The sequence below is a fragment of the Saimiri boliviensis genome, chromosome 15 (genome assembly GCF_048565385.1).
Source record: "Saimiri boliviensis isolate mSaiBol1 chromosome 15, mSaiBol1.pri, whole genome shotgun sequence".
Classification (NCBI taxonomy): domain Eukaryota; kingdom Metazoa; phylum Chordata; class Mammalia; order Primates; family Cebidae; genus Saimiri; species Saimiri boliviensis.
The window spans coordinates 83,335,717-83,359,441 of record NC_133463.1 but is presented as its reverse complement, the minus strand read 5'-3'; the positions used below and the strand labels follow the sequence as shown (position 1 = coordinate 83,359,441).

The following is a 23,725-nucleotide window of genomic DNA, read 5'->3' as shown; positions in this document are numbered from 1 at the left end:
ATAATAATATTTTTGTGCAGATTGTTATCTAGGCCCCCAAATCAATGATCTCTTCTTTGGAATTAATAGAAGTGTATTCAAGCACATGGCTGGCTAGTTAGACTACAGTAGAGATGATATGTGTCTTTTTCAACCTGCTGCCTTAAGACAGCCTCTTTTACCTTTTCTGTTCTTCCTTCCCACTGGTTGGACATAAGACATGGCAGTGACCCATCTCTGACAGTGTAGAAGATGTTCTGTAGGAGGTGAAGGAGCCAGAAGATGGAAGGAACCTGGATTCCTGAGTCACTCTGTGGAGAAAAGGTGCCATTGACTAGAATGCTTTCCTCAGACTGTTACGTGAAACCAGAAATAAACATCTTTGTTTTATAAGCCGTGTTATTATTGTTCTTCTTGTTACTTTAGCAGAGCTTTTTTTTTTTTTTTTTTTTTTTTTTTTTTTTTTTTTTTACTGCGACTAAGAAAGAGAAACATGAAGCAAGAATCATTAAGGTGTAAAAATGAAAATGATCACTGTAATTTATTAACTTGCAGAGCTCTTTCAAAACTATAGAGCTGATTTCTTTCCTTCAGTTGCTGATGCTTTAATCAGAGGATCTGAATAGAGTTGGACAAGATTCCCAACCTCTCAAACTCTTATTTTTCTCATTCCTAAAATAAAGTTACCATAATTATATTAACATCACAAGATTATTGTTGTGAAAAAAATCTGATGTATGTTTGCAAATTCTCTGGTACATAGAAGATTTTCAATCTAGCCCACTACTTTGCAGTTTCAAAGAAAAAAGAAAACCCACAACCACAAATACAATCAAGTTATTTGAGTTAGAATGAAAAGATGATTGTCACTGCCCAGACTTCACCAGCCTTTAGGAAGTTTCTGCAGCAACGTCAAGCGCCTCTTCTTTCAAATCGATTCTCTTATGATAACTGTCACAAAGCAAAGTTCCCCAGAGAAGATGCATGTCAAAACACAAAGGAGGTGTGTTCAGGCTCATGGCATTGCTTGTGAAAAAGTCCAAGCAGGTTGCCACACAATGTAAAGATGTCAAGAATGAGGGGGACTTATGACAATTCCTGTTTGAGGGGCTGATGTTCCATTGCCAAAAGCAAAATAGAGTCACGTGGATGGGAAGAGGAGTGCAGACAGACTGGTTTTAGCATTGTTAGAAAGCAGACCTACGTTTTGTAAAGGCTCCTAAGCAAAACATGACCATGCCCAAGCTCTTGGGGGTGACAGAGGAGAACACAGACACAACAAAATTGTAGCAGGTAGAAGATATAAGAAAAGAATTTTCTCAGAACAAGACTTTGAGATGAAATCATCTCTTTTCAACTATAAAAAAAAAATTAGAATCACAATATGGGATTATTTTCAGCCTAGAAACATAATTCCCAATGGGAAAGGAGTGTTAGAAGGAATAGCACTCTTAGCGAGCCTATAAAAACCCTAACATATTTTGACCTTCACAAAAATAGACAATGACATTTATTTGTTCTAATGAATCTATACTATCCATAAAAGTTTCAGCCATTGCATACTCTTAAATTTCATTAAGATGCTCAAAACACTTCTGGCTTTCTTGTGCATAGCTCATATGCAGAAGGGCTTCTCTTTATTCTCTCCACTACCCTACCCATACTTCCCTATGTTAATGTGTAATGCATTTCTTAATTTATACCTAGAACTCTCTGCCACTGCTACTCAGGTTCCACCAAGGTTTCAGTTACGCAGAGAGCTTGGATGCTTGACATAGAAAGTGAACTGAGAAATTTGGGGCTGTCAAAATCCATTGGAAATAATAGCATTTATTTCTGCCTGAGGAAATAACTTTCCACATCAAAAGCAAAGTTAAACCATCCCTTTATTTCTTAATTGCCATGATTGAGCTCCTGTGTTTCGGACGCCCTAACATCCTTTTTCAATATTTGTCATCAATAGGAGGGACTCATAAATCAGAGTTATTGACACTTAAATCCTTGAGTTTATAGAAGTGACTTGAATTTTTAAGGTAAGTGATAGAGTAGCTCAGGAATAATTCCTGTATTCAATATCATAATATAAAAGCATAAATCAGATGCTTCCAACTCTGCAAATTTAGCCCACAAAACATAAAAATGAGGTAGCTCCCAAAATAGGGATTCCTATCTCATGGGTAAGAAATCCTTTTGTTTTGGTTTGGTTTTGGTTTTTTGTTTGTTTTGGCTTTATAAGCTGCATTTTTAAATCTTATATTTATGTTTGGAAGTGTAGGTCTTTGAAAGACCTACAGGTTCTATTACATTTTCTTAGTTTCAACGCCCACATAGCATTAAAAAATATTCAAATATAAAAAACATACATTTGAAATGGAACATATAAAATCAATTATCTATCAAACCCCACAGAGCAAGCCATGATGTCGCTCCAGGCCTTTGTGAGCACTGCTCCTCTACTTAGTTTCTTTCTTTTTCACCTACTTGGCAAATCCCTACTCATCCCTCAAGAGACAGCCCAACCGTCACCTCCCCTATGAAGCCTTCCTTCATTCTCCCACTTTAGTGCTCTTCTCTAAAGCCTCCTTTGGACTTTTTAAATGCCCCCAATGGAGATCTGAGATATATACAGGTTATCGCCACTAAACTAAAAGGCCTACGAGCCTATGGACCCACTTTATTTGCTGCCATAGTTCTAGCCTCTAGCACAGAGCATGACATATCAAACCATGATGCTCAAACCGTGCTTCTTGCACTGAAGTGGTAACAGTATATCCTTTCATAGCAATAACCTCAGTGTATCCTCATAGGGCCATGAAGAGATAACATCATCCCGCTTTTACAGAGGACACTGAAGCTCAAAGAGATTTTTTAATGGTCAAGCCTAGAAGTAGCTTATACAAAAACAAAATGCAATCACAGATTTCCATTTAACTTCAGTGGAAACTAAGAAATGTTGTCCTTGATGTGCCAAGATATAGGAAAATAAAACAGAATTTGGAGAACACCTGGTATTGTCTTTGCCACACTGGCTCTATTCCCCTTGCACCATCCTGTGCCACCACACACACACAAAAAAAGCCAGCCAGGAAAGCATAATCTTCAGCAGAACTTTGCAACATCCTAGGTGTAAGAAGCCCCTGGTCCCACTGATGGCCCATATTGCCAGGTGACCATTTACAGGAATTAGACTCCAGCCTAACTACAGTCAGAAATCCTAATGGAGTCATCTCAAGGCAGACCCCAGGGGAAGGAGAACTGCTCAGTACCTAATGAACCACCCTAGAAGGGTAGAAACAGGAGCAGGGAAAACCCCTCTCGGGCTAATGAGAGGAGAGACATTTACAAGCTCATTGGGAGTTGGATGAGGATTTGTCCCTTGGAGGTTGAAGGGTTGCACTAATTCATCCCTGATTGTATTAGGCACAATTCTCTAGAGGAATAGAATCACCAGGATAGAGGTATATATGAAGGGGAGTTTATTAAGGAATACTGACTCTCATAATCACAAGGTGAAGTCCCACCATAGGCCGTCTGCAAACTGACAAATAAAGAAATTGGTTTGAGTCCCAAAACCTCGAAAGTAGGGAGGGGACAGTGCACCCTTCAGTCTGTGGCCAACGGCCCAAGAGGCCCTGGAAAATCACTTGTGTAGGTCCAAGAGTGCCACAGCTGAAGAACTGTTCAAGGGCAGGGAGATTTCAGCACAGGATAAAGACGGAAACCAGAAGACTCAGCTAGTCTAGCCCTTCCATGTTCTTCTGCCTGCTTTCACCTCAGCCTCTCTGGCAGCTGTTTAGATGGTGCCCACCTAGATTGAGGGTGGGTCTGCCTCTCCCAGTCCACTGACTCAAATGTTAATGTCCTATGGTAACACCCTCACGGACACACCAGAAACAATACTTTATATCCTTCAATCCAAGTTTACACTCAATATTAACCATCACACTCATTTACTTCATATTCTTTGCCTCTCAACCTGCTTACCCAAGTAAAACCAGCCTAAAACATTCAATGGCTGCCTAGCAGAAGAAAAAGTTGACAAAAGCCCCTTTCTTGAGCTGCCTCATGAAGTTAGATGGTCTCCTTTCTATGGCTGTTAAGCATTTACAGCACTTCTACCGTAACATTATACTGAAATTGTGTTTCCATGTGTAACTCCCTTATGAGATGAAATGTTAGTTACTACTAGTGGTATGAAATGTGTACCCTCATGATTAATATCCTCCACAAGGAGCTGGATGTGCAGGCTGTGTAATCTATTTCATCTGTCTAATCTTCAGCTTCATATCCCTAAAACAGGTAACTCCCACCTTACAATTGCTGGAATTGTCAAACAGAGATTCTCAACCCAGTGCAGAGTATGCAATATTGGCATCTGGGTCCCACTCTTGAGATTCTGAGTTAATTGATCTAGGGTGTGCCTGGGCATCTGGAGTTTTAATAGCTCCCTCAGATGATTCATGCATTTAGCAAGGGTTAAGAATCACCAGGGTAAAGAGAAAACGTCAGCCTTTATTCCCAGGGGCTTCATCTAGCCAGATTCCCATCAATATTTTCCACTTAGAGACATGGCGGATGGTTATGAGACCTGACTAAACATTCAACCTGGCTCTTACAAAAACTCATAATCAGAAAATAAAACTGTAACTTCAAAGCTTCCACTGCTCCTCAGGTTATTGGGTGGAGAGCTGAGTAAGATGGGTGCTGTATTGAGTAAAATACAATAGTCTCCTTCTTATGAACAGTGAAGCACTGTAATGGTTTGGATGATGATGATGACAAGAAAGGAAAATAAAGTGACTCTACGCAATAACATAACATGGACTTGTTGTAGAGGATGGAATTCATCAGATGCAGAAAACCCAAGAAAGTGGGGACAGAAGAGAAGAGTAACCACAGGAAAAGGGGATGCAAAGAGATGGAATAAGGTTGACACCTAAAGGGGTCCAGTAAAAAGTATGCTATGAATCATTTTCTGATACTAAACATTTAGTATGTTTAGTATCAGTAAGTGAGGTTGGACATTTTATTTAAAGTTGACTCCTATACAGTGTGTTATTGCCATTCACCCCATTTTCCCCCAAATTGTCACTTAAAGACTTCTTTGCAGCAAACTCGGAGCATTGGTGGCTTGGAGGAATTAAAGGCTACAGCAATACGTGCCTGGGGTAAAGAAGTGGAGGCGTGTGTAATTCTCTCTTCTGAAGTCAATGGGGTGGTAGCAGCAAAGCATCGGGGAAAGAAGGTGGCCCTCATGCTCCAGGAGGTGCTCACCCTCAAAGTGAGTGGAGGCTCAGGGTTGAAATGGAGATGAGGAGAGGCGCATGTACAGCAGAGGAGGGGACTGCAGCCCCAACTGACCAAGGAGAGGAGGAAGCCCACTCATCTGCTCACTCAGCAAAGCCTTTTGAGCAGTTATGATGAGCTAGATAGACACTGTACTAGATAAAGAATAAAGATAACACTGGGAGAAATGCCAGATATAGGTGATGGGGAGGAAGGCAGCAAATCACACTGCCATGTGTGTACCTATGCAACAATCTTGCATGTTCTTCACATGTACCCCCAAACCTAAAATGCAATAAAAAATAAATAAATACATTGCAAAAAAAAAAAAAAAAAAAAAGATCCTAACTCTTATGGACCTTACATGCCAGAAGGAGAAGACTGCCAATAAATAATAAACTGAAAATAAGTATACTTTATAGTAGGCGAGCAAGTGATAGTGCTATGGAAAAATAGTAAAAGCAGATTAGGTCAGGTGGAATCAATCATGCCATGACAGGCAGAGAGGCAGGCAGGTACAACTTTAAATAGGGTCACCAGGCAGACCTTGGAGACTTGGTGAGGTCTGAGAAAAAGATTGAAAGGAGGTGAGGGGCCCAGCTGGAGGCCCTTTGGGGGGCCATCCAGAGATAGAGAGCAGATCACAGGTCTGAAGCTGGAGATGTGCTCTTGTGTTTGAAGAGCACAGAGAAGTTAAGTGTAGCCAGAGCAGAATGGGCAAAGAGAGTGGTAACCACCACTTTTATCCAAATCTATAATCTGTAAGAGAATGATAGTTCTTAAAAAGAGACAGAGCCAGATTTTCTTAATTACATGGGGCGGGGGAGGGGAATTATACATTCAGACAATATACACATCACTTAAGAATTAAATGAAATGATGTGTGTGAAGTGCTGACACATAGCAGGTTCTCGGTAAAGGTGAAATTTCTTCTCCCCTTCAGACATTTCACCTGTTATTTGTTAGAAATTTGAGAGTGTTCTTCTGTGCCCAAATAAAGCCCATATTACTTCTCTTTGAGTGCTCTAAAGATGGATAATACTTAAGGGAAAATAATAGCAGCAAAATCAACAACAACAAATAGCTCTGTATCCAAAGGAGGTCTGGAGAGCAGGGCCAAGGTGGAGCCTCCCCCTCACAATCCAGATGTTGACTTTGGGAAGCACCTGTGGGGCTCAGGCAATGCCTCTCCAGAGCAGGCCCTAAGTTCTCTCCCTGACATAGCCATATGAAGATAACTGCAGGAGGGCCTTACACCCAAGTCACCAACTGACGAGAGAGAAAAAGAGTGAGAGACAAGCTCATAGCACCTTTCAATGCAGTGGCCAGGTCAACCAGTAACATGCAGTAGTAATGGCATCATGGAGGCAGGTCTTTCCTGTGCAGTTCTCATAATAGTGAATAAGTCTCAAGAGATCTGATGGTTTTAAAAAGGGGGAATTTCCCTGCTCAAGCTCTCTTTTCCTGCTGCCATCCATGTAAGACGTTACTTGTTCCTCCTTGCCTTCCACCATGATTGTGAGGCTTTCTCAACCATGTGGAAGTATAAGTCCAACTAAACCTCTTTTGTAAATGGCCCAGTCTCTAGTATGTCTTTATCAGCAGCATGAAAATGGACTAATACAGGAAGATAGCCCTGTCTCTGAATGCTCATATTATTTACTCTGCCTCCATTGCAAGGGTAGTACTGGAGAGAGAAGAGAGTGACTGGTCATGCTGGTAGGAGATTCCTCTTCCATGTGCCAAGGAAAAAATGTGGTGAGCAAGGCTGAATAGCCCCAAGCATTTTTTTTATCAATGCTTAACTTAATAAGCAGGCAATATTCCCAGCAGCTGGGGGACAGGCATTTCAGTTTCAAAAGGAGTATCTCGAAAAAGGAAGGGAATAGGTTTTAAAGGGTGGGATGTGAATGAGTGTTTCCCTCCCTCTTTCTCCTTCCTTCCTTCCTTCCATCCTTTCTTCTGTCCTTCCTTACTTCCTCCTTTCCTTCCTTCCTTAATTCCCTTTTTCTTTTTACTTTCTCTCTCTCTTTTCCCTTCCTGATTTCTTTCTCTAATTTTCTTTCTTTCTTTTAAAAATTTTAGTTTGAGATGTATATGGAACCTTTAAGTGGAAATGGTAGGTGAGCAGCTATATGCACAAGACTGCAATTCACAACAGAGTTCCTAACCAGAGATGTAAATCTAGAACGCACCCAAAAGAACAGAAAAAAAGTAAAACTATTATGTATCTATCCAGGGTTAACAAATGCTCACTTTTTTATATAAAAATTCAGAAACCCCCCAAATTCAGGGTCCTGTTTGCTGATTTGACTCAATTGTTTGCAATTCCTCTGGCTTTATCAATAATTATAGATGAAGTCACAGTTACAATCACCTCATCCACTCTCTTTATTCCTCTCTGATTCCCATTGCCCCTCACCAAGTAACAATATCATAAATTATGAATACTATTTTTGTATGAAGAAATACATTTCTTGAGATTTAAGAGTGCCAACAAATAAAACAGTAATTTTAGCCACATACCTTATGGTCTAAAAAACATTTCTGTTCTCTTTAAGAACAAAGAAATTTGGATAAAATTCCTACAATTAAAAATGGCAGTCATTTACCCGATTTACTCAATAAACAAAGTGTTTTCAGAGGTGGAAGACAAGCAGGGTTAGTAATTGACACATATCACACAGAAATGCATGAATAATAGCATTTCACAGTACCCCTGGTTGGAGTGGAATTGATAGCATATGAGCCAATGTGTCTATCCTAAAAGAGAGCTGGAAAGAAAGTAGACAAAGAAAGAGTGGAAGGAGGAGACCAGCCATTGGCCTCTGACCTTAAGAGGTTCTGAGCTCAAAGAGGATTTAAAAGAGTGTCTAATAGTTCAAGTCAGAATTGTAATTGCTTTCTCCATAAAGCTTCACAAAAGGCTACATTAGAACAATTTATTTCCCTAAGAGTGAGGATGTTCTGCAGGTGTTGTGGAAAGTACACAAATCTTGGTAAAACTTGACCTAGGTCAGATTCATGTCCTGGCCTCACTACCTGCGTGCATTTGATTAATCATTATAAGCCCCAATTCTCATTCCACATACCAAGGCATACAGATCTCTGTTTAATCAACAATGGGCAGTTTCTAGCCCAAATACTTGCCAGGAAATATAATACTAAACTTTCTGTGATCTAATTATCTTCATACTCCTAGTAACAAGAGGTAATATTTATAAATTGCCTAATATATATAGCTTATCCATTCCTGCAGATTAGTTATTATCAGACCTCTCTTTGGTAAAGGACCAGATAGTAAATGTTTTAGATTTTGAGGACAATTTGGTTTTGCATTTTTGCATTGCAAATATCCAACTCTGCTATTGTATCTTGAAAGCAGCCATAAACGATAAGTTTAAAAAAAAATGTATGGAACCATAGTTTATCTTTCCCTGGCTTAGACATAACTTTTACTGCCGAGTAACATTGAGTTTTATTGTTCTGTTTACAGTAATGGTGAAGTATCTTGTATTAGACCAATCTTCCCACAGATAACTATAACCTCTCCCTGTGTGTGTGTGTGTGTGTGTGTGTGTGTGTGTGTGTGTGTGTGTGTGAGAGAGAGAGAGAGAGAGAGAGAGAGAGAGAGAGAGAGGGAGGGAGGGAGAGAGGAGGGGGTGAGGGAGTGAGTTAGAGAGATATAGATTGGTATATGCATACACATAAGCAAAACATATGTAAAAACAACTACCTGAAGGTACTGGAGAGTGACTAACAGCCAGCAGAAACTGAACTCTAGATGTGGGGTGGAAATAACACTAGATTTTCCATTTTATGAACTTTTGCCTGATAGTAGACCTGGTGGGTTCTTCCAGTTGACTCTAGAATTCAGGATGAAACCTGGGGTCTTATTGAAGAGGCAGAGGAAAAAGTTCAAGACAACCACAGCAGCTGGGAAGTGAGAGAGGAGAAATTCTATGAAGGAGATTTTCAGAAAGTCTAAACTTGGTGCTTCAACTACACTTACTTAGAACAGGCTTCAAACAGCACAGATAAGGTTGAAAGAATGGAACAGTTGTAATAGCTGCTGCCTACCACAGGGGAAACAGACTTTGTACTTTGAGCTGAGCCAAGTGAACTTGCTGCTGAAAGAAAAAAGAAGGAAGGAGGTAAAAGAGGGAGGGAAGATGGGAGGGAGGGAAGATGGGAGGGAGGGAAGGTGGGAGGGAGGCAAGGTGGGAGGGAGGCAAGGTGGGAGGGAGGGAAGGTGGGAGGGAGGCAAGGTGGGAGGGAGGGAAGGTGGGAGGGAGGCAAAGTGGGAGGAAGGGAAGGTGGGAGGGAGGCAAGGTGGGAGGGAGGCAAGGTGGGAGGGAGGGAAGGTGGAAGGGAGGGAAGGTGAGAGGGAGGGAGAGAGGGAGGGAGTCAAGAATGTAGTAGAATAATGTCTTTAAAGGTGAGGTAGAGAGGATAGTGGCATGAACTTTAAAGTCAGAATTCCTTGCCAAACAAACATATTCTTCAAGAGTATTGACAAAAGAAAAACATTTACAAATAATTTTAAATGCTATCCCTGAAGAAAAAAGAAATGGATATTGGGAGATACACAATAGCCTGCCATATCCCTCCCAAATCAGTAAGACTGAGACCCAAGAGAATTATTGGGGACAAGGTCTGGGGTCTCATATTAGACACCCAAACCCCTGGAGACCAAAATGGTTTTTCTTATGGCTTTCCTCTCCGAAACCAGAAGGTTCTAACTTGGGCTTATGAAGGGAGTAGATGGCTTGGATATTTATCTATTTCTATGATTTATTATTTTTACCCAAGTTTTTTTCCCCAATTTTTTTGGGTAAAACTTTTTTTACCCAAGTTTTTTTTTTCCTCACCCTTTGCCTAATTATATCTCTCTGAAAAGACCTACTTTTTTAAAACTTAAAATTGAGGAAATGACTCCTATTTCTTGGTGTTATCCTTACAAGAGGTCGTGGAAATACTGACGGTCACTTCCATTAGTATTTGAAAACAGTGGTTCACTATGTAGTAATTAACAGGGTAGCACAGAATTTGAGGTTGCCTGAAGACTTGTTTGCTCTTTTACAAATCCTGGCATAAGGAAGCAGAGCAAGAGAAAGAGAAACACACACACACACACACACAGAGAGAGAGAGAGAGAGAGAGAGAGAGAGAGAGAGAGAGAGAGGAAGAAGGAGAAGAAGGAGGAGGAGGAGGAGGAGGAGGAAGAGGACAAAGACCACCACGACGGTGACGATGACACAGAGAGAGCCAGACAGATAAAGACAGATATCAGACACAAAGACACAGAGAGGAACAGTGGGGAGAAGAGAGACAGAGTATATGTGAGGGAGAAAGAGGTCAGAGACAGAGAAAAGAAAGGAGAGAAAAGGAGAGATGGAGTAAGACCATGATTAGATATGGTAATATTGATTACTTGATAAACTGCTTCATCAATGGATATATGCAAGACCAGTGTGTTGTATTTTTGGCATCAATATCTTTGACAAGACATTAAACAGATATGTCTATTACATGTCTGTGATCCTATGAAAATCCATGCTCTCTGATACTCTTTCATGAACAGCTGACTCCTTTCTTGAACTTTTGTTCTGGTCTTCCAGGCTAGGGCTGCTTTATTAAGTGACTGAATTGGCCCTAGCAAAGTGGCCAGCAGTTCACAAAAGAGGTTTCAGTGCTTACTGGCTTTACATGTCCTTAGTTCCGAATTGACTCCAGTCAATTCCTGGGGCCTCTTCCATCTGTCCTGGACTCAGCCATCCCAGGAATCCCCCACATATGGGCTGCTCAATCCATGGCTGTGCCTCACCCTTTGCCTAATTATATATCTCACTACAAACTCTGCTTCTGTCCATGAGTCCACTTGGGATAGACTCCTTCAGGATGCTTCTGCAATTCAGTACCTTGTTACCTAGCAAAATAGCCCACCAGCCCTGACTGATTTCCAAGCCTAGTAAAAGGACCCAGATACCTCCTGGTCTAATGCCATAGATGTAATTGTTTACATCCTATAACAATGAATATTGTACTTTGTAGGTTAAATAGACAAAATTACTGTGACTTTTATAAATGTACTTTTACATTATTTGCTGTCCTAGTTCCAACTGAATGTCTTTCTAGCCCCACTCTTAAATTCTCTGGGAGTTTACCTTGGATGTATGTTTATCTAGATAACCCATTTCCAATTTTCTACCAATCATAGAGAGAGAGTGGTTGAAATTTTGAATGGAGAAGAATTCTAACTCTACAGCTTGACATTAAGTTGACACTGACATTTAAATTAATTGACTTTTATCCTTAAAAATTCTAGCTGGCCAAGATGTGATCAGCTTTCTAAGGGTTCTTTGCTTCAGAGGGTAAAGATGAAGAAATAGAGAAAGAACTCAGTTTGTCACTTATATAAACCAAATACTTACCTTTGACAGAAAAGAAAAAAAGGGAGAAGTAGACTAGCATGTGTGTAGAATCTCTTCATTGTTTCTCAACTTTGCCACCAAAGTATTGCTCAAATCAGGTGCATACATCCCCAGAGGGTCTGGACAGTGAAAGAGAAATTCCATGGAAGTACTGTTTATCTCTCTTAAAAATAATGCAACCTGACAAGTAAAGGTAACTACTGAACACACATTTCACTTATTTCCATTTCCCCCTCCAAAAATAAAACTCTATTATGAAAGGAAAATAAATGTCAGGGCCCCCAAATCACCAAGCTCATGGGAAAAGTCAAGCTGGGAACTGCTCAGAGAAGACATGCCTCCCAATCTATTCAAAGTCACCCCTCTGCTCACTGAGATAAATGCATATCTGACTGCCTTGTTTGGAGAGGCTGATCAGAAACTCAGAGGAACGCAACCATTTGTCTCTTACCTACCTATAACCTGGAAGCTCTCTCCCCACTTTGAGTTGTTCTGGCTTTCTGGACAAAACCAGGTTTCATTTTATATGTGTGGATTCATGTCTCAAGTCTCCCTAAATGTATAAAATCAGCTGTGCCCCAACCATCTTGGGCACATATCTTCAGGAGCTTCTGGGCTGTGTCACAGGTGGGCATCTGCATCCTTAGCAAAATAAACTTTCTAAATTAACAGAGACCTGTCTCAGATATTTGGGGCCAACACCACTAAGGGGACAGCAAATATATAAATCCATATGCACAGAGAGAATGGGAGAAGATACAGAAAAAAAATGGGAGTTGTAAAGGAGAGGAGTCAATGGTTATTAAACTAGAAAGTGCCACAAAGCTGAATTCTAACCTAGCAATGGTTAAAGTCATACAGGATCTTTAGCATTATCCCAGAACCCAGAATCCATAAAAATCTCTGGAATTGAAAGTAAAATTGGAAGGCTCCCGGAATTCTGCTTTAGGATATGTTTAGGTTTTAGATCCCCATAGAGACTGTTCCTCATCCATCTCATCCATCCTAACAGAAGACCAGAGCTTTATATGGTCTGGACTGGGAGAGAGTTGAGGGCACTGTTAACTTGCTGAGAAAAGAGAGGTTAAGGAGGTGTGGGCATACTGAATGCTCCTAGACTGAAGCAACCAGACATAAAGGCTCAGGACCAAGGTCAAAAATATCTGGATAATGTAACCAACTCAAGCAGAAAGACTAAGTAAGTACTGACATTACAGTTTTCCCCAAGAAAGTAGTCTTAGTCATATAACTCCACGGTAGACCGCAGTGTCCACAAGCCCCACCCATGGGCTCCAAACTTCCACTTGATTCCTTAGTTCCCTTTTATATTGATGAGTAGATGGCTAGATCAACAGATACTTATTTGAGAAAATTTTCTACCACAGAAGACAATAATCAGAACTAAACAACTTAGATAAAACAGAAACTATGCAAGGAGAAAAACCAAATGAAAATTTCACAAATATCTCTAGAGACATAAGAAAAAACAATGCTTTCACAAAATAATTGCACAACGCCATTTTTAGAAAGGAGCATTCAGAAAATACAAAAGAACTAATATAAATTAAGAACACGATAGAAGAAAGTAAAACTCCAATGGTCTTAGACATTGAGGAAGTCTCCTGAAAAATAGAAGAAAGAAATATATATATATATATATATATATATATAGTTCTGTTACTATATTACTACATAGTAATTTATCATTTTTACTACAGTTATATAGTTATATAGAATATAAACAAGTATTACATATATTACACAAATATATATATATATATATATATATATATATATGTTATTTATATTATAATAGATAGCCCAGGTGATTCAATATTCAAATAGTAGGCATTCCAGAAAGATAGATTAGAGAAACCTTAGGGGAGAAAATCATCTAAGAAAATTATTTTTTAATTTTCTGGAATTGAATGTCTTGGTCTCTGGTTTCAAGGATGTACCAGGAACTCGGCTCATTGGATAAAAAGAAATCCAACCAAGTTGTACCATCAAAAAACTTCCAAGAAATAGGAATAAGGGAATAAGGCACCATCACACAAGCTTCCAATAAAAAAAACAAGATGGTTCACATACAGAAAAAATGAGTAATCAGGATTAATTTATGTTTTTCTATGGCAATACTTGAAGCTAGAAAATGATGGTGGAATGCTTTTAAAATTTACAAATTAAATTGTGTCAAACTTAGAATGGTATACTGTCAATATAAAGTGAGGATAGAATAAAGATATTTGCAAAAATTTAAGTTCTCAAAAAATTATCTTTCCTGTACAAGGAAGCTACTAGAAAATGTGATAATAAGACACAGATTACAGAAAACAAACCAAGAGAGGCAAATGGGATGTAGAGGATGGCAGTGAAGGAAGAACCCCAGTTGGCCTCTAGACACTGGGTATCAGGCCAAAGCATCAAGATAGGCACAGTGGGAGGATACAGAAGAGCAAGCATTCTCCAAAAGGATGAAGTTCATAGAATACTCAGTGAGCTTCAGTACCTTGAAAAAATATTTGGATAATTGGTATAGAGTTTGGGGTCAAATCAGTGATACAAATAGAGAAGGTTACGTAAATAAAATGGCAAGCACTTATTAATTCCAGAAAAAATAAAATTTGTACAATTAAAGACAATGAATCATAGTGCTATAACCTTAAATCATAATAATATAAGAGCTAAGTATTGATCTAGCCATAAGTACAATCCTGGAGGATTACGGGGCAGGACATTTATGTGTCCAGGATGGTCGAGAATGATGGGTGAGGTGGTGAAAGAGACCTAAAGTTTCGTCCAGAAAAAATGGGAATTCAGTGGATAATGCCTAAAACAAAAATCACAACAATAATAAATCAAGTGGCAATGTGAGAATGTGAATTGGAGATGTGGAAGTGATTATCTTTTGTGCCTGTTTTCTCCTCTAAAGTGACACCAAGTTCTTCTATTTTCCACTAATGACAGAACAGTAGATAGCAGCCCTTTCAGTGGTGAAATAAAGGAACAAGAGAAGAACAAGATCCATTCACTTCAATATCTATAGGGACCTGGAATGTAAGAGACTAGGAGAGGGAAATGGAGGAGCAGAGAGAGAATGAGTTGGAAGTGGAAGAAAGAAACAAGGAATAAGATGAGTTTTCAGCCACAGGAACAAGGGAATTAGACATAGGAAAGAAGTGGACAGGGAGCAGAAAAGGACTGAGAATTGTAAAAGGGACATAAGCTACTGATATCATTCCAGCCTTGAGAAAGAGTAAGATCTTACTCACTGAATCTACCACCTTGGCCTCTCCTGCTATTCAGCCAGAAAAGGCTGGAAAAACTCACATATGCTCTAAGCCTTTTCATTGCCATCTTTGTTAGCTTCACCTCCTGAAAAGGTGACCCAATCAAAGTCTCCAAAGCTAGGAAGATGGGGTTTCTTGCCTCCATCCAAGTGTTCTTTGTAAAGAGTTGTGAAAGCTGAAGGGGAAGAAGGAGGGAGCCTGTGGCTCCATCCAGAGGTCTATATTAGCTGCATGCCTCACAGCCCCCAGGCCTGGGAGCTATCTAGAAGACATTCTCATCACTAGATAATTAAAACTCACTCTGCTTGAATCATTCACCCCAACACACATGTCCTTCTGATGACTCCACTTCACATCACTTTCTTGGCTAGATCCAGCTATCCTCAAAACACCACATATAGTCTAAGTTTCAATGGCCAAAACTGATTATTCAACTCCCAAAAGTAGTCTCAAGGAATAACTCGGCCACTGCCTTTTTCAGAACAAAAGGTTCGATGCTGGTTGAATCAGGGTCAGTTTTCCCAATATGGTCCCCTAGTGCAGATATCCATGGACTTTAAATGTAGTTGTTATTCCTTAAACTGGTAAAAAAAAAAAAAAAAAAATCTCCAGGCTACAAATGAGTCATATCATTTAATCCTATAGTCATCTTATGCATTAATGCCAAACAGAAACACAGGTAGTAAAGACAGATGATATTCAGTACTATTGCAGCAGATATTCAGTACTATTGCAGCAAGGGAGAGAGTTTTCAGTAAAACTGAGCTCAAATCTGAATATAACAAAGACAGCTGGAGATTTATATAGCCAACAAGCAAAGTGAGGGAGAACAGTAGATGGAAAATTGCTAAGAGGAGACTTTTAGAGTACAGAAATTATTTCTAAACTGGCCTAACTGGATTATTGCTAAAGGCAGGCCAAGAGCTTAGACATCAAAGATGGTAGATGGAATATGAGATATCTTGAACAGATCGGAAGGGTGATCAGATATCAAGGGTGAGGAAGATTCTCAGTAAACTGACTTGGCAGTGTCAAAGGAACGTGTCTCAAATTTGGACAAGAAAGAATCTTTTCCAATAGGAATTATTCCAGTTGTGTAGAGGGGGAAACTGAGATTCATAGCAATGAGATAATTTCACTGCAGCTTGCAAGAAAGAAGCCACAGTTTAATCTAGAACTGGTATATCATTCTAGAAAAGTATGTTAAAATGGCATGGAAATGCCAAGAAAAACTGAAATTCATTTCTTTTTGGGTGAGATGGGACGGATGAGAAAAGAAATAATTGTTCTCATCGTGTTCTGTGCTTAGACCTTTCAAGTTCAAGAGTTAGGAAACTTTTTCCCTGGGTTTTTCATCTTGGTTTGGTCACTATTCCTGAGTTTGGCCTTCTCTCTTTATGACCCACCCAAAGGGCATAAGCCGTGGAAAATGAGTTTCTGCCTGAACCATACTCATACGAGGTCCCCTCATCTTTCTCTTTCAAACAAAATGGCTTATAATGAAAATAGCTAAAATGATATTCACATGTGAAAGTAGCTGAGCCCAGAGAGTAAGGTGTAAAGCAATTAACACCCCTCTATATTTGGCATCTTTCTCTTTACAGGTATCCATTCATCATAGGATATTTGGTGTCACATTCATCACACAGAGGGTACTTTGAGGGAGGGAGGATTGTCCTGTGCTATGAAGAGCTGTTTCAGTTTCTTCCTGGATTTATTCCTTAATTAATGGTCATCAGCACAACTTTTACTACAGGAGAAACATTGGGATAAGATGGGAAAGTGTGATCCTAAACTGAGGTGGCCTTGGGAATTGTACTTGTGAAACACTCCTTATTTTGTTCCTTTTCACACACACACAAGATGAGCTCCAGAAACCCAAAATAAGTGACCCAAGGAGGTCACCTCATTCTTCCCAAGTCTGCAGAATTTCAGTTTTCTCTTCCAGAATCCCTGCACTATACTTCCGTGACTGGAGTGATTTTTTTCTTTCCTCCCCAGCAGTAATGAAGTGACTCTCGGGGAGGAGTTAGAGCTACAGCTGACCTGGTCCTCATGTGCAGCTCACAGGGCAGCATGGCGAGACCACCTCTTGTGGGAGTGGGCGGGGGGTCACTGCCTGCTGCTTCTGTCCTCACTGCAGAAGCTTTTCCTTTCCTTTCCTTTCTTTAAGAGGCCAGGCTCAGCCTTTCTCCCTCCCTTCCTTCTATTCCTTCTCCCTCTCCTTCTCCTTCCCACCTTCCTTTCTCCCTTGGGCTTCACTATTTTTTTCTTTTCTTTCCCCTGGGCTTTCTCAAACCCTTTCTTGCTTCTTTGCTGCTTTGCTTTTCTTGCTTACATCTGTCTTTTTCATCCATCCTGGTTTCCTTCCATCTCCCTTTCCACACTCCTCCACCCCTGCCCCTACTGAAGTGGGATGCATAGTCCTATCTACTTGTCCTCAGGAGCAAAGGTACCATTTTAATATCACCACCCTGTTTTCCATTTGAAAATTCAGAGTGAATAAAGCCCATCTGTCTTCCTGCTCCTATGTGACCATAAGCAGGGTGTCTGTCTGAACTCAGAGTTTTAACAGCCAGAAAGAGACAGGAGAGAATAATGACAACATGCCTTTTACTCCAGAGCTGTCTGTTTCCCATGGTTCATTGGCATGAGAAATGCAGGTCAGCATCACTGAGCTTCATGCTCCTCCTGACGCTTCATTTGGCCACTTAATACTTGCCACAAGAAACTTCTGATTCTTTGCTCTTTTGGTAAAACACCTCTCTGTTCCCCATTGGGGTCTGCGGGATATCTGCGTTCAGTTTGGAAGCATTTCTCATGCTTTCATAAATGAGAGGTCTGTGCTAATATCAAGGCCCTAGAACTGACCCTCCTGTGGCCCAGATCCAACAGAAACGGGGGTCTCACCAGAGCCAATGGGTCTGTTAACATCCCATGAGCTAGTAAATGTCACCTGCCTCATGGCCCTGGATCCCCCAGGATCAGGGGCCTCACCACAGCCACTCCATCTGTGCTGTGCTGCACTTTATACAGTACTGACATATCTATTATCACATTGACTTCAATCAACTTTGTAAAGTAGTGACTAACATTACATCTAATAGAAAATAAAATTCTTAGTAAGGATTTTTCATTGTAAGTAACAAAAAGCCCACTCAAATTGAGTCAAACACTAAACGAAATTTATGGACATGATAACCCAAAATACAGGGATAATTTGGCTTCAGGAAGGGTTGAGTCCAGGAGCTCATGTGATGTCAGCAGAACTTGCCTTCTGTTTCTTAAGTCAGGTTTCCTTTGCATAGGTTTGGCTCCAAGACTCCACATGGTGGTCCAGGTCAGCCTCCATTTCTTCTCATCTTTACTTCTTGCTAACTAAGTAGAAAAAGGTATATATGCTTCCTTCTTGGCAGTTATAACAAATTCATTTGTAGACTATTAGCCCTGACTTGGCCACTTGGCATTTACAAGCCAATAATTCTAGAAAATAGAGTTGAAATTGACCTGGCTGGATCCATGTCTACACTTTCGGCAAGAGGTAGAGTTCAGTCATCCCAAGTATGTGCATGAAGCCTGAGACAGGAAGGATGCTCCAGAAGGAATTTGGGGAAATGTTACCAAGAAGAAGACAAATGAATAGGAAGCAAAACCCATAGCTTTCCTCTGTTGAAACTGATGCTCGTTCAGACTTATCCAGTCAGACAGCAGAGAGCCAGGATTTAGGGAGAGTAGGGGACCAGAGATGGGGAAGTGAGATAGGAAGGAAAGTGAGCTGGAGGGCTACACCATGGAAGCTGTTCTTCCCTCCCAGCGCTGAAAGGACATGCTGTATTAGTCCATTCTCATGCTGCTACAAAGAACCACCTGAGACTGGGTAATTTATAAAGAAGAGAGATTTAACTGACTTACAGTTGCACATGGCTGGGGAGGCCTCAGGAAACTTACAATCATGACAGAAGGCACCTTTTCATAGAGCAGCAAGAGAGAATATGAGTGCCAGCAAAAGAAATGCCAGATGCTTATAAAACCATGATAACTCGCTCACTATCACAAAAACAGCATGGGGGGGGGGAACCACCTTAATGATTCAGTTACCTCCCACTGGGTCCCTCCTATGACATATGGGGATTATGGGGATTATAATTCAAGATGAGATTTGGGTAGGGACATAGCCAAACCATATCACATCCCCAAAGGGAACTATTCAGAGATAGTTCTGTCCAGATTACATCTTCATGATGAGGGGCATAAAGGGAGGAAGGGAACAACAAGGCCATCTCCAAGAGCAGGGCTGACAGAGTGTATTGGTTTCTTATGGCTGCTTTAAAAAATTATGACACGTACAGTACCTTCAAACCACATAAATTTATTATTGCTATGATTTGAATGTTTGTGTCCTCTCCAAAATCCATGTTGAAACTTAATTCCCAATGCAACAGTATTAATAGAGGCGGTTTAGGAGGTAATTAGACCAGAGGGGTCTGCCTCCAAAATGGGAGTAGTGCCTTATAAAAGAGCCAAGGAGAACTACATTGGCCCCTTTTGCTCTTCTGTTTCTTTTACCATGTGAGGATGCAGCAGGAAAGGTCTCACCAGACACCAAATGGTGGCACATTGACCCTGGACTTCCCAGCCTCCAGAACTGTGAGGAAATAAATTTCTGTTGTTTATAAATTACTCAGTCTCAGGTATTCTGTTACAGAAACACAAATGGACTAAGACAGAAATTCATACTGCAAAGTGAGGTGATACCATAACAAAACCTAAAAATATAAACATAGCTTTGAAACTGGGTGATGAGTAGAGGCTGGAAGAATGTGGAAGAGAAGACTAGAATAAAACCTAGATTGCCATGGATGAACCATACAGGGTGATTCTGGTGAGGGCTCAGAAGAGCAGAGCTGCAGACAGAGCCTCCATCTTAAAGATTATTTAAGTGGTAATAATCAGAATGTGGGTGGAAACATGGATAGTAAAGGCCATTCTGACAAGGACTTAGATGGAAATGAGGAATATATTAATGGAAACTGGAGAATAGGTCAACCTTGTTACAAAGTGACAAGGAACTTGGCTGAATTATGTCCATGTCCTAGGGGTTTGTGGAAGGAAAAATTGAAGAGTAATGAACTGGTCAGGAGCAGTGGCTCATGCCTGTACTCCCAGCACTTTCAGAGGTCAAGGTGGGTGGATCACAAAGTCAAGAGATCAAGACCATCCTGGCCAACATAGTGAAACCCCATCTCTACTAAAAATACAAAAATTAGGCAGGTATGGTGGTATGCACCTGTAGTCCCAGCTACTCAGGAGGCAGAGACAGGAGAATTGCTTGAACCTAAGAGGCAGAAGTTGCAGTGAGTTGAGATCGCACCACTGCACTCCAGCCTGGTGACAGAGGGAGACTCTGTTTCAAAAAAAAAAAAGGAAAAAGAAAAAGAAAAAAGAAAAAAAAGAGTTATTAACTAAGATTAAGATATTTGGCACGAGAACTATCTAAGCAAAGCATTGAGATGCTGCATGGCTTCTTTTGATGGCTAACAGTAATGTGAGAAGAGAGAAGTGAATTAAGGATGGAACTTATAATTAAAAGGGAAGTAAAACTTAAAAATTTCTCAGCCTGGCCAGACTGTAAAGAATAACAAAGGGTCTTTGGAAGAAAACACCAAGGTTGTGACCAAGTGACTGTTCAATAATGAGATTAGCAGGGATAGAAGGAAGCCAGACATTATTCATCAGGACCGTGGGAGAATTACCTCAAAGGCATTTCTGAGATTTTCATGGCTGCCCCACTCATCACATGCCCAGAATGCCAAGGCCTTGAATACAGATGGTTCCAAGAGAGAGGCTTAAGGCATCCATAGGACTGTGGGTCTTGCTGCCTCCATCTAGCCTTCAAAGGAGGCCTCAGGGAGCCACTGGGCCTAGGAAGAGAACTGCCACAAGGTTGGGCAGACAGCCCATTAGAACAGTGCTTCATGGAGCTGAGGAGACAGGCCAGTTTCTGATACCCCAGAACTGTAGAGGCATCAGCATGCAATTCCAGCCTAGGAAAGCTGTAGGCCAGAGACTCCAACCCATGAGACCTGCAGCATGGGCTGTACCCAGGAAGGCAGTGGTATACCCAGGGCCCAGGGCCCTAGAGATCCAACCCCACCAGTGTGTGTGGAAGGGTGGACACAGAGTCAAAGATATTCTCAGGACTTAAATGTTAATGTTGCTTGCCTTGTTGGGTTTTGGATTGACTTGGGACCAGTTACCCCTTCTTTCCTATTTCTCCCTTTTGGAGTAGAAATGTCTATCCTGTGTCTGTTCCACCACTGTATTTTGGAAGCATGTAACTTATTTCATTTCAAAGGCTTACAACAAGAGGGGAATTTGTCTCAGGATGAATCATGACTTGAATCTCATCCATACTTTTTTTTTATTTTTTGAGATAGTTTCATTCTGTCACCCAGGCTAGAGTGCAGTGGCTCTGTCTCAGCTCACTGCCACCTCAGCCTTCCAGATTCAAGTGATTCTCTTGGCCCAACTTCTTGAGTAGCTGGGACTACTGACATACACCACCACACCTGGCTAATATGTTTTGTATTTTAGTAGAGACAGGGTTTCACCATGTTGCCTGGGCTTGTTTCAAACTCCTGAGCTCAGGCAATCCACCCACTTTGGCTTCCCAAAGTGCTAGGATTACAGGTATGAGCCACCATGCCTAACTGACTCTCATTCATATCCGATTAAGAGAATATTTATTCATTTTAATATAATATTTAGATGAGACTTTGGACTTCAAATTTTTAAGTTGATGCTGGAATAAGGTAAAATTGTTGGGGTTAATGGGATAGAGGAATGTCTTTTTGTGTGAGAAAGACATAAATCTGGATAGAACAGGAGCAGAACGCTATGGTTTGAACATTTGTGTCCCCTCCAAAATTTATGATGAAACCTAATTCCCAATACAACAGCATTAAGAGGTGGGACCTTTAGGAGGTAATGATGCCATAATGGCTCTAACCTCATGAATGGAGTTAGTCCCTTACGAAACGACCAGAGAGAACTAGGTAGGCCCCATCTACCCTTTTGTTTCTTCCACCATGTAAGGACACAGCAGAAAGGTCCTCACCAGACAGCAGATGCTGGAAACTTGACCTTAGATTTCCTAATTCCCAGAAATATGAGGGATAAAACTGAGTTGTTGATACATTGCTCATGCTCAGGTACTTTGTTATTGCAGCACAAATGGACTAAGACGGTTATCTTACAGTTCAGTAGTTTAGAAGTCCACAGGGAGTCCCACTGGGATAAGATGTTGACAGGGCAGCACTCCTTTCTGGAGCCTGCAGGAGGCAATCTGTTTCTTTGCCCTTTTCAGCTTCTAGAGGCCTTTCTCTAGGGGCGTTCCTTGGCTCTTGACATCTTCCCCAATCTTGAAAGCCAGCAAAGTGTGGGTTAAGTTCTTCTCACATTGCATCACTATGATCCCTATCTTTTACCTAATTTTTGCCACTTATAAAGAACGTGTGATGACACTGGGAACACACAAATAATGCAGAACCATCTCCTTTTGCTAAGGCTACTGAGTTAGTAAACTTAATTCCATCTGCAAGCTAATTCCCCTTTACCAGGTAACCTAACATATTCATATTCACAGGCTCTGTAGTTTAGATGTGGACATCTTTGGGGGGCTATTTTTTTCCCTACTCAGGAGAGAGCAGGGGAGGTGATAAGCCCCACCTTCAGAAATAAAGAAAGCAGCTGTCCAGAACCATGTCAGAGGAGGCCCCAAGAACCCCAGGCAGCACAGAGATAGTGGCAACTTTCTAAGATTCAAGGACTCTGTGATTTCTACCCACCTCCCTCATATCATTCAGGGTTTGGAAGAAGAGACACGTGAAATCGGCAGTAACAATATAAAATGTTGAGAGTTTTGCTGAGGCATGTGGAGAACTCCAGGGCCACTGCGAAGGGTACAGCAGCTTTTGCTTAATAACAGTAAGACCCCGCAGTCCACAGGGCCCTGATCCCTACCAGTGATTCTCATCCACTGGCTCAGTGTCCTCAGGCAGAGGAATGGACTTAGATGTGTCTTTTCTTTCTCCAGTTGCAGATTGAAACACCAAAAGTCATTGTTTTCTTCCCCTTCTCTCCCTACTTCCTCTCCTTTCTTCTCCTACCACTCCCGCCGCCCCCCACCCCCGCCAACCCTCTTGTTCTCCTACTGCATGACCCTTAGATAAGAAAGAGTCGACAATTCACCATATCTTCACATCCCAGTTAATCTAGCTAGGCTGGTCTTTGGCATAATGACTTGGGAGCGTGGCCAGGGAGTGCTGCAGGAGACAAGATGGCCTGGAGGAGGCAGTGCAGACTTCTGGCTGAGCAGATCTAGGCTGAAACCTCAGCATGTCCTGCTCTGGGTTTTCTATTGCAAGTCTCAGCACCACTCTGTGCTTCATTATGAAATGGGCACTCTTCAAAGTCCAGAGGAGACCACGTTTATAAAGCATCGAGAACAGAGCAACTATTCCACAGCACTCCCCAAGAGTGGAAGGGTACTTTATAGCTCACGTGTTCCAAATTCTATATTTTACAGAGAATGAAATCAGGGCCCAGCGAAGCAAAAGGACTTGGCCAAGGTCATACCACTAGGAGGTGACACAGTCAGCTCCAGTTTCCTTCCTTCCCAGGGCTAAGCTCCTCCCACCCTGCCACACTGACATTTCTGACATTCTTCTTTCCCTT

The 23,725-nt window shown here is 41.1% G+C and overlaps 1 long non-coding RNA gene across 2 annotated transcripts in view; it reads right to left on the bottom strand.

Annotated features, from left to right (window-relative positions):
- Positions 1-23,725, bottom strand: part of LOC141581414 (uncharacterized) — a 229,426-nt gene that overhangs the window by 55,960 nt on the left and 149,741 nt on the right. For both annotated transcript variants that reach the window (XR_012514000.1, XR_012513999.1), the window contains exon 2: positions 162-290. This is a non-coding gene — a long non-coding RNA (uncharacterized LOC141581414). The remainder of the gene's footprint in view (positions 1-161; positions 291-23,725) is intronic.